This window comes from Hypomesus nipponensis, chromosome 10, assembly GCF_054491055.1.
Source record: "Hypomesus nipponensis isolate SF chromosome 10, ASM5449105v1, whole genome shotgun sequence".
Taxonomy (NCBI): Eukaryota; Metazoa; Chordata; class Actinopteri; order Osmeriformes; family Osmeridae; genus Hypomesus; species Hypomesus nipponensis.
The window spans coordinates 1,839,162-1,851,675 of record NC_140370.1 but is presented as its reverse complement, the minus strand read 5'-3'; positions in this window follow the sequence as shown (position 1 = coordinate 1,851,675).

Genomic DNA, 12,514 nt, shown 5'->3' with positions numbered 1-12,514 from the left:
ACAAACATCAACCATATTGTACATGGACAAAGTTGCTTCCTAATTGCATTCACTCTTATTTCATAGTTTTTGTGATGTCAAAGTAGAATAACTACATATGTGTCTTACATAAACATACACACTCAATTTTAAATCAATTGTAGTCAGTGTAGTTAAATGTGGTAATATGTCCATATCATTGTTGTGTTGGAAATGTATGTGAATGCTGGGTGGTTGACTATTTCTTATTGTATGATCTGTTTGAGATGTAAGCAAGGTAAATATTCCGTGAGGTCTTAAGATAGATAGCAGTTTTAGAATAAACAAATACTTTATTAGCAATGAACAAAATTTACAAGTTAAAGGCAAATGAATAAGTAACATGAATATAAGTAAAAGAACGTATGTCGAGCACACTCATGCTGTTTGAGGTTGTCAAATATCACCAGACATGGACTTCTGCCTAAATTGACATGCACCAACTCAGAGCAATGAGTTTCAACAACCATCAGCACAGTTATTCAATTTGTTGACTCTACTCTTAATGCAAGACTATGTTAAAGTTATTGTCTGACATTCTTTGTCGGCAACTGTTTATGGAGGAACCATCCCTCAACAAATTGCTTTGGTCATGCTTTCTTAAAAGTCTAGTCCTTAATTTAGATGTGCCAAAGAAGATGATAACATGACCAAGCTGTGTTTGGTTGATTCAACTGTATAGTTCTGAAGAAGAAGAAGACCTTCTGTTTCTTTTAACAGTAGAATTAGCTGTGGCCAAACTAATCACAGAATGCCTACTAGTCTAAAATGTCTACTAGACTAAGGAGTGAAGGTGGGAGCTTGGTACTGTTGGGGCCATGTACTGTTATGGTTTTTGAGTCAAACAACTTGCTAAATGATTAAATGTCAAATCCAACTTTAAATGTATAAAAGAGAGAATTAAACCTAGAGGTTTAAAAGGCTACATTTGTTTAAACAAACTACAGACAGGATTTGGGGTAAAAGCTCTAGAAATTAGCCAAGCATACATATTTTAAATATTCACAATTAATCTACTTTTCATCTTACATTAAACTATTTTTCAGATTTGTGGGGGTGCCGTTATAGGTTCGAGAGGCTTTTTTGCTCCTCATGAGAAATAAGGCATATGTAATGAATTTCAGAATTTTGGGACAAATGGGATGCAAATGGCATCACTTTGAAAATTGACAATTGGGGGGGTGGCTGTACGCCCACCTATGGATAATGGTGGGTCATTGTGGTGTGGTAGTTACTCATGGCCTATACCATCAATGTTTCAGGATTTTGAGAACTTTTTACCTTTGCATACAAAATCGGAAATGCAATACCATCAAGATCCACAAGGCCTTTGCTAGAAACTAAGGAATGAGTGGGGGCTTGGTCAGCCCACACTCTGGAGATGTTGCGTGTGCGTCTTGTCAAGCCCGCGCGTGTGTCAAGGGAAGACTGAGTGTGTGTGAGGATTTGGAGCACGCGCGGGCAGGAAGAGGGGAGAGAGGATTTAGCCAAAAATCACTGAAATTAGCCAAGCATGTATATTTAAAATATTCACTAAAAATCTACTTTTCATCTTACAACCAACTTTTTTTCAGATTTGAAGACTAAACATTCTCAAGAGTCTTCACAAGAACTAGTGATAGTATCAGAGTATCCGTTTTAGACAGGTGGATGTGTAAAGCATTATTTTAGCGTTAGCGATAAATTCGATTTGCTTTACATCAGTCATTTTTTAAGATATTAAGTCAATTTTTCACATGGGAACATGTTGTAGTGTCTTCCACCGATATACAAAGTTTGGGGTTGATATCTTAAAGATTTGCTGAGATTTGACCCAACTTCCTGTTTGGTTCCTTTGTTGATGATTTGGATTGGCTGTACCGGACAAACGGTTTTGAAAATCAAAAATCCTATTGATAACTTTTGTGAGGCTCAGTCTGGAGATCATGTCTGGCAACGTTGAAGAAAATTCGACCAAAAATGTAGGAGGAGTAGCGAAAAAACGTGTTTCCTCAATCTTTATTGTACAGAAAAATCCAATATGGCGGCCGTTATAGGTTCTAGAGGCTTTTTTGTTCCTCATAAGAAATAAGGCATCTGTAATACATTTCAGCATTTTGGGACTTATGGCCTGCAAATGGCATCACTTTAAAAATTGACATTTTGGGGCGTGGCCTGTAGCGCCACCTATTGTCTCACATGGCCCATGTGTGGTATGGTAGTTACTAATGGTCTGCAGTTTCAACATGCCAAATTTCTCAACTTTTTACTATTGTGCTCTAGGGGCTGCCATTGACTCCCATGGGTAAAACATAATAATAAATATAACTGCAAGCAGTAATGGCGGATTCCTCCAAACATTGCGAACCAGAGGGTATCGAGTACACGCAGCAAGTTTGGTGTGAATCCATCAAAGATTTGCTGAAGTATGACCCAACTTCCTGTTTGCTGGCTTAACGGCACATTTTGATTGCCTGTAGGGGGCAAACGGTTTCAAAAATCAGAAAACCATGTGTTAGCTTTTGTGAGGCTTGGTCTGAAGATAATCTCTGCTAAATTTGGTGAAGATTTGACAACATGTGTAGGAGGAGTACAGAAAAAACGTTTTTCATTGAATTCAAAATGGCGGCCGCATAAATTTGGCTATTATCACAAATTATTATGAGTCACACACGGGATGTCCCAAGATATCATGAGACAAAGGAATCACTCAATAAAGGCAAACAAATCAATAGTTATTGGGCAAAACAAATTTTTGCTTCCTGCGGCCACGCCCAGTGATCACATGACACCAAATTGTCTAGATATCCTCAGAAGAGGGTTCCGAGTCATCATACCAAGTTTGGTGTTGATATCTTGAAGATTTGCTGAGATATGACTTCACTTCCTGTTTGGCTGATTTTCTGCTGAATTTGATTGGCTGTACCGGACAAACGGTTGTGAGGATCACAATTCTAATCGATAACTTTTGTGAGGCTTGGTCTGAAGATCATCTCTGGTCATTTTGAAGAAGTTTTGACAAAAATTGTAGGAGGAGTAGGCTTTCAAAGGTTTTTGATAAAACCGGAAATAGCGGAAAATCTATATAACCGGAAATTGACGTCATAGGGTGCGTTGAACTCGGCTTGATCCAGGGAATCCAATGGTACCTCATTTGTGAAAATCGGTCATACGGTTCAAAAGTTGCGTGTGTAAACACAAGTCCAACTTTGACCCGTTGGTGGCGCTAGAGTGGTCTAATGGGAGACCTGAAACTTGGTGTAGGTATAGAATGAACTGTCCTTAATGAGTGTGCCAAATTTTACAAAAAGTTGTCGAAGGGGTCTAGGGGCTGCCATTGACTCCCATGGCACTAGAATAAAAAAAAAAATATATATAACTGCAAGCAGTAATGGCGGATTCCTCCAAACATTGTGAACCATTGAATTTTTTTTATTCTTGACAAATTGTAACTGTATAGAAAAATCAATGCTGCTGACTTACCAAGGGGATACCAAATCTGACCAATTCCAAATATAGCTGCAAGCAGCAATGAGGTGGCCAAGCAGTCAAATAACCCAGAAAACATTTTAGACATCCTCAGAAGAGGGTAACAAGTACACGCAGCAAGTTTGGTGTGAATCCATCAAAGATTTGCTGAGATACAACCCAACTTCCTGTTTGCTGGCTTAACGGCACATTTTGATTGCCTGTACCGGAAAAACGGTTTCGAAAATCAGAAAACCATGTGTTAGCTTTTGTGAGGCTTGGTCTGAAGATAATCTCTGCTAAATTTGGTGAAGATTTGACTACATGTGTAGGAGGAGTACAGAAAAAACGTTTTTCATTGAATTCAAAATGGCGGCCGCATAAATTCGGCTATTATCACAAATTATTATGAGTCACACACGGGATGTCCCAAGATATCATGAGACAAAGGAATCACTCAATAAAGGCAAACAAATCAATAGTTATTGGCCAAAACACATTTTTGCTTCCTGCGGCCACGCCCAGTGATCACATGACACCAAATTGTCTAAATATCCTCAGAAGAGGGTTCCGAGTCATCATACCAAGTTTGGTGTTGATATCTTGAAGATTTGCTGAGATATGACTTCACTTCCTGTTTGGCTGCTTTTCTGCTGAATTTGATTGGCTGTACCGGACAAACGGTTGTGAGGATCACAATTCTAATCGATAACTTTTGTGAGGCTTGGTCTGAAGATCATCTCTGGTTATTTTGAAGAAGTTTTGACAAAAATTGTAGGAGGAGTAGGCTTTCAAAGGTTTTTGATTAAACCGGAAATAGCGGAAAATCTATATATCCGGAAATTGACGTCATAGGGTGCGTTGAACTCGGCTTGATCCAGGGAATCCAATGGTACCTCATTTTTGAAAATCGGTCATACGGTTCAAAAGTTGCGTGTGTAAACACAAGTCCAACTTTGACCCGTTGGTGGCGCTAGAGTGGTCTAATGGGAGATATGAAACTTGGTTTAAGTATAGAAGTAACTGTCCTTAATGAGTGTGCCAAATTTTACAAAAAGTTGTCGAAGGGGTCTAGGGGCTGCCATTGACTCCCATGGCACTAGAATAAAAAAAAAAAAGAAATATAACTGCAAGCAGTAATGGCGGATTCCTCCAAACACTGCAAACCATTGAACAATGTTTATTCTTGACAAATTGTAACTGTATAGAAGAATGTATGCTGCAGAATTACCAATGGCATACCAAATCTGAAATGCAATACCATCAAGATCCACAAGGGCCTTTATTTCAAGCCAGGAAGTGAAGGAAGGGGGCTTGGTGAGCTTATCCATTCCAGAAAGCCTTGTATCTTTATGCATTAAGGCGTGGCCTGTAGCGCCACCTATGGGTAATGGTGGGCCATTTGTGGTGTGGTAGTTACTCTTGGCCTATACTATTAATGTTTCAGGATTTTAAAAACTTTTTACCACTGCATATAAAATCGAAAATGCAATACCAACAGGATCCACATGGGCTTTGGGTAAAGTGTGGTAGTTACTCTTGGCCTGTACTGTCAATGTGTCAGGATTTGGAGACCTTTTTACTATTGCATACAAAGTAGGAAATGCAATGACACCAAGGTCCTCAAGGGCCTATGCTGATATTCAAGGAATGAGTGGGGGCTTGGTCAGCCCACACAGTCCTGATATGTTGCGTGTGTGTCTTGCCAAGCCCGCGCGTGTCAAGGGAAGAATGAGTGTGTGAGAATTTGGAGCATGCGCGGGGAGGAGCAGGGGACACATTTCATTGTAAATTTCCCTAGAAATTAGCCAAGCATGCATGTTTCAAAGATTCACCAAAAATCGACCTTTCATCTTAGAGTCAACTTTTTCTCAGATTTGTGTACTAAACATTCTCAAGAGTCTTCATATGAACTTGTTTGACTGGCTTACGTGTAAAGCATTGCGAACCATTGAAAAATGTATATTCTTGACAAATTGTAACTGTATAGAAAAATCAATGCTGCAGAATTTCCAATGGGATACCAAATCTGAAATGCAATAACATCAAGATCCACAAGGGCCTTTATTTCAAGCCAAGAAGTGAAGTGCTTTAATCTTCACAAGAAGTGAAGTGCTTTGTGCTTTAAGGCGTGGCCTGTAGCGACACCTATTGGTAATGGTGGGCCATTTGTGGTGTGGTAGTTACTCTTGGCCTATACTATCAATGTTTCAGGATGTTTTTAACTTTTTACCATTGCATACAAAATCGGAAAAATATACCAACAATATCCACATGGGCTTTTGTTAAAGTGTTGTTGTTACTGTTGGCCTTTACTATCAATGTTTCAGGATTTGGAGAACTTTTTACCATGGCAAACAAAATCTGAAATGCAATACCATCAAGATCCACAAGGCCTTTGCAAAAGACCAAGGAATGAGTGGGGGCTTGGTAAGCCCACACTCTCCTGAAATGTTGCGTGTGCGTCTTGCCAAGCCCGCGCGTGTGTCAAGGGAAGACCTATGGGTAATAGTGGGTCATTTGTGGTGTGGTAGTTACTCTTGGTCTATACTATCAATGTTTCAGGATTTTTATAACCTTTTACCATTGTATACAAAATCGGAAAAGCAATACCAACAAGATCCACATGGGCTTTTTGTTAAACTGTTTCTTTGCCTATACTATCTATGTTTCAGGATTTTGAGACCTTTTTACCATTGCATACAAAATCGAAAATGCAATACCATCAAGATCCACATGGGCCTTTTTTCAAGCCAATACGTGAAGGGAGGGGGCTTGGTGAACCTATCCATTCCAGAAAGCCTTGTATCTTTGTGCTTTTGGGCGTGGCCTATAGCGCCACCTATGGGTAATGGTGGGCCATTTGAGGTGTGGTATTTACTCTTGGTCTATACTATCAATGTTTCAGGATTTGAGACCTTTTTACCATTGCATACAAAATCGGAAATGCAATACCATCAAGAGCCACATGGGCCTTTGCTAAAGACCAAGGAATGAGTGGGGGCTTGGTCAGCCCACACTCTCCTGAAATGTTGCGTGTGCGTCTTGGCCGCGCGTGTGTCAAGGGAAGGCTGAGTGTGTGTGAGATTTTGGAGCACGCGCGGGGAGGAGCAGGGGAGACATTCATTGGAAATTTGCCTAGAAATTAGCCAAGCAAGCATGTTTCAAATATTCACCAAAAATCGACCTTTCATCTTACAGTCAACTTTTTCACAGATTTGTGTTATGAACATTCTCAAGAGTCTTCATATGAACTTGTGATTGAATCAGAGTATCAGTTTTTGACTGGCTGATGTGCAAAGCATTATTTTAGCGTTAGCGATAAGTTCAATTTAATTTATATCAATCATTTTTAGATATATGATTTTGCCTTTGCACATGGTGATATGTTGTAGTGTCTTCCTCCGATCTACCAAGTTTAGTGTTGATATCTCAAAGATTTGCTGAGACATGACTTCACATCCTGTTTGGCGGCTTTTCTGATGAATTTGATTGGCTGTACCGGACAGACGGTTATGAGGATCAAAATTCCTTTGATAACTTTTGTGAGGCTTGGTTTGAAGATCATCTCTGGTGATTTTGAAGAATATATGACAAAAATTGTAGGAGGAGTAGGCTTTCAAAGGTTTTTGATAAAACCGGAAATGGCGGGAAATCTATATAACCGGAAATTAACGCCATGGTGTGCGTTGAACTCGGCTTGATCCAGGGAATCCAATGGTACCTCATTTTTGAAAATGAGTCATACGGTTCAAAAGTTGCGTGTGTAAACACAAGTCCAACTTTGACCCATTGGTGGCGCTAGAGTGGTCTAATGGGAGACATGAAACTTGGTGTAGGTATAGAAGAAACTGTCCTTAATGAGTGTGCCAAATTTCACAAAAAGTTGTCGATGGGGTCTAGGGGCTGCCATTGACTCCCATGGTACAAGAATTACAAATAATAAAACCACCAATAACAATAGGTTTCCTCCTTACGGAGGAATCCTAAATATAAACTGCAAGCAGTAATGGCGGATTCCTCCAAACACTGCAAACCATTGAACAATGTTTATTCTTGACAAATTGTAACTGTATAGAAGAATGTATGCTGCAGAATTACCAATGGCATACCAAATCTGAAATGCAATACCATCAAGATCCACAAGGGCCTTTATTTCAAGCCAGTAAGTGAAGGAAGGGGGCTTGGTGAGCTTATCCATTCCAGAAAGCCTTGTATCTTTATGCATTAAGGCGTGGCCTGTAGCGCCACCTATGGGTAATGGTGGGCCATTTGTGGTGTGGTAGTTACTCTTGGCCTATACTATTAATGTTTCAGGATTTTAAAAACTTTTTACCACTGCATATAAAATCGAAAATGCAATACCAACAGGATCCACATGGGCTTTGGGTAAAGTGTGGTAGTTACTCTTGGCCTGTACTGTCAATGTGTCAGGATTTGGAGACCTTTTTACTATTGCATACAAAGTAGGAAATGCAATGACACCAAGGTCCTCAAGGGCCTATGCTGATATTCAAGGAATGAGTTGGGGCTTGGTCAGCCCACACAGTCCTGATATGTTGCGTGTATGTCTTGCCAAGCCCGCGCGTGTCAAGGGAAGAATGAGTGTGTGAGAATTTGGAGCATGCGCGGGGAGGAGCAGGGGACACATTTCATTGTAAATTTCCCTAGAAATTAGCCAAGCATGCATGTTTCAAAGATTCACCAAAAATCGACCTTTCATCTTAGAGTCAACTTTTTCTCAGATTTGTGTACTAAACATTCTCAAGAGTCTTCATATGAACTTGTTTGACTGGCTTACATGTAAAGCATTGCGAACCATTGAAAAATGTATATTCTTGACAAATTGTAACTGTATAGAAAAATCAATGCTGCAGAATTTCCAATGGGATACCAAATCTGAAATGCAATAACATCAAGATCCACAAGGGCCTTTATTTCAAGCCAAGAAGTGAAGTGCTTTAATCTTCACAAGAAGTGAAGTGCTTTGTGCTTTAAGGCGTGGCCTGTAGCGACACCTATTGGTAATGGTGGGCCATTTGTGGTGTGGTAGTTACTCTTGGCCTATTCTATCAATGTTTCAGGATGTTTTTAACTTTTTACCATTGCATACAAAATCGGAAAAATATACCAACAATATCCACATGGGCTTTTGTTAAAGTGTTGTTGTTACTGTTGGCCTTTACTATCAATGTTTCAGGATTTGGAGAACTTTTTACCATGGCAAACAAAATCTGAAATGCAATACCATCAAGATCCACAAGGCCTTTGCAAAAGACCAAGGAATGAGTGGGGGCTTGGTAAGCCCACACTCTCCTGAAATGTTGCGTGTGCGTCTTGCCAAGCCCGCGCGTGTGTCAAGGGAAGACCTATGGGTAATAGTGGGCCATTTGTGGTGTGGTAGTTACTCTTGGTCTATACTATCAATGTTTCAGGATTTTTATAACTTTTTACCATTGTATACAAAATCGGAAAAGCAATACCAACAAGATCCACATGGGCTTTTTGTTAAACTGTTTCTTTGCCTATACTATCTATGTTTCAGGATTTTGAGACCTTTTTACCATTGCATACAAAATCGGAAATGCAATACCATCAAGATCCACATGGGCCTTTTTTCAAGCCAATACGTGAAGGGAGGGGGCTTGGTGAACCTATCCATTCCAGAAAGCCTTGTATCTTTGTGCTTTTGGGCGTGGCCTATAGCGCCACCTATGGGTAATGGTGGGCCATTTGAGGTGTGGTATTTACTCTTGGTCTATACTATCAATGTTTCAGGATTTGAGACCTTTTTACCATTGCATACAAAATCGGAAATGCAATACCATCAAGAGCCACATGGGCCTTTGCTAAAGACCAAGGAATGAGTGGGGGCTTGGTCAGCCCACACTCTCCTGAAATGTTGCGTGTGCGTCTTGGCCGCGCGTGTGTCAAGGGAAGGCTGAGTGTGTGTGAGATTTTGGAGCACGCGCGGGGAGGAGCAGGGGAGACATTCATTGGAAATTTGCCTAGAAATTAGCCAAGCAAGCATGTTTCAAATATTCACCAAAAATCGACCTTTCATCTTACAGTCAACTTTTTCACAGATTTGTGTTATGAACATTCTCAAGAGTCTTCATATGAACTTGTGATTGAATCAGAGTATCAGTTTTTGACTGGCTGATGTGCAAAGCATTATTTTAGCGTTAGCGATAAGTTCAATTTGATTTATATCAATCATTTTTAGAGATATGAATTTGCCTTTGCACATGGTAATATGTTGTAGTGTCTTCCTCCGATCTACCAAGTTTAGTGTTGATATCTCAAAGATTTGCTGAGACATGACTTCACATCCTGTTTGGCGGCTTTTCTGATGAATTTGATTGGCTGTACCGGACAGACGGTTATGAGGATCAAAATTCCTTTGATAACTTTTGTGAGGCTTGGTTTGAAGATCATCTCTGGTGATTTTGAAGAATATATGACAAAAATTGTAGGAGGAGTAGGCTTTCAAAGGTTTTTGATAAAACCGGAAATGGCGGGAAATCTATATAACCGGAAATTAACGCCATGGTGTGCGTTGAACTCGGCTTGATCCAGGGAATCCAATGGTACCTCATTTTTGAAAATGAGTCATACGGTTCAAAAGTTGCGTGTGTAAACACAAGTCCAACTTTGACCCATTGGTGGCGCTAGAGTGGTCTAATGGGAGACATGAAACTTGGTGTAGGTATAGAAGAAACTGTCCTTAATGAGTGTGCCAAATTTCACAAAAAGTTGTCGATGGGGTCTAGGGGCTGCCATTGACTCCCATGGTACAAGAATTACAAATAATAAAACCACCAATAACAATAGGTTTCCTCCTTACGGAGGAATCCTAATAATACCACCAATAACAATAGGGTTCCCTCCTACAGGAGGAACCCTAACAATAGGTTTCCTCCTTACGGAGGAATCCTAATAAAACTAACAATAACCAATAGGTTTCCTCCTGACGGAGGAATCCTAATAAAACTAACAATAACAATAGGATTCCTCCTGACGGAAGAATCCTAAATATAGCTGCAAGCAGCAATGGAGGGGCCAAGCAGTCCAGAGCAGGACATGGCCTCCATAGCACTTGCGCAACAATTAAGTCACAATAACCTGCTGCACTCATTGCAACACACCAAGTTTGGTTGAAATATCTGTTTGCGTTCCAAAGTACTGAGTGTTCAAACTGTTTTTTTCTACTGGTATAACACCACAGGCCTCCTCTGCCCCTCGTGGGAACGATGGAACCCAAGTTTGGTGACAATCGCACAAATGGTTGCTGAGTTATGCTCTTACGTGTCTTTTGCAAACTTTGTGAATTGGAGGGCCCCGTTTTCGCCAAGTGACTCAAGATCTGAGGCGTTTGAGGGGCCCATAAACATTTTAATACATTAGTAAATAATAGTAAAATTACATTTAGAAGTTTACTTGTTGACGTACTTACATTAAATGAAAGTGCACTTGAAAGTATTGCAAAGTATACTACTGAGGTTCTTTAGGAAGTATACTTGATGAACTCAATGTGCACCACACAGGCTACTTTAGAGTATTCCAAAGTATACTTTGAAGTACTTGAGGAAATATACTTGATGAACTGAAAGTGCACTACACAGGCTACTTTGCAGTATTCAAAAGGTAACTATTTTCAAAGCATACTTAAAAGTATATTAAAAGTAAACTATGTTTTAAGTATACTTCTTAAAAGTATATTAAAAGTGAACTATTTTCTAAGCATACTTCTTAAAAGTATATCAAAAGTGAACTAAAAGTGTACTATCCATATTTTAGTATACTTATAGTTTACTTTAATATACTTCTTTTTTGTAAGGGTAGTCTAGTTTACCCGGCACACGATTGACATTCAACGTTGAAATGCTGGTTGGCAGTCACTCGCTAGCCATACAGTAAATGTGTAGTGGCCATAACCTAGCAAATGTTACCGGAAAAATGTCTGAAGTTCTGTACAGTACTGTAGCCTATAGCCTAGTTGACACGATCATGCAACATCTAGTCCGCGTATCTGATTCCTTGCATCATGCAATGTAAAAGCTGTATTTTGATTGAGACAGGAGCACCTATATTTATTTCAATAATGATCGATATTGTAAGTACATGAACCCAAGTCTGCACACTTGTCCATGACACCGTTTTACACAAACTATAACAGTGACCTTAGAGAACTACAACTCTGTATTAACTTTTCTAACACGCCCCCGAGCGTGGAGCACTGTCGGAAGGCAAGCGGTGCGGAGTGTTAAAAAACTCTGCAGTGTGAACGCACTGTAAGGGGAAGGGCTAGATACCCCTTAAAAAGTATTTTCTGGAGCTTGCTTGAAACCAAGGGGTATGTGAAGACTGCGCAACCAGCAACAATGGCGGCCACATCATCAATATTACATAAATGTAATATTTTTGGCATAAATAATTGATTTAAAATTGTTATTAAAATTACGACAATCTTGTTTTGTGCTCTACACAATCCTGTGCATATATATTTGCAACCATGTTCTTAATTAAAACGTTGCTACGCTAATGTTACAATGCTGATTTGCACAACAGTCCCGCATTTCTCTAACTAGCCTTGAATGGACTCCATGCATGTCTACAGTTTTAACTCAACTTCATTAGCAGTGAATTTTGTTTGATATCAGTGCATAACACTACTTGCTTTGGAGACATCAATACGTTTTAGATGACCGTAACCAAGTGGTGTCTCATTTCATAGGGGTAGGTTTTCACCCCTAGCCCTTACACTAGGTTTCGAGGGACAAGGGCCAGGGGTAAGACGAAGGGGAAGTGGTAAGGGGTAAGACAGAGAAATGGGATTCGGCCTAAGTCATGGTGGAGGTGAAAAGTGCTTGCTCTCTCGCACACACTGCTAGCTACGAGCTGCTACTGATGAAGGCAACGCATATTTTATACAGTAACAGAACACAAATTTCTAAAACTAAGAAAACCATTTATATACTTTGTCAATCTCCTGTAACACAAAAGGCCTAATTTGTAGGGCTGGGCGATACATCAATAAAAATTATTG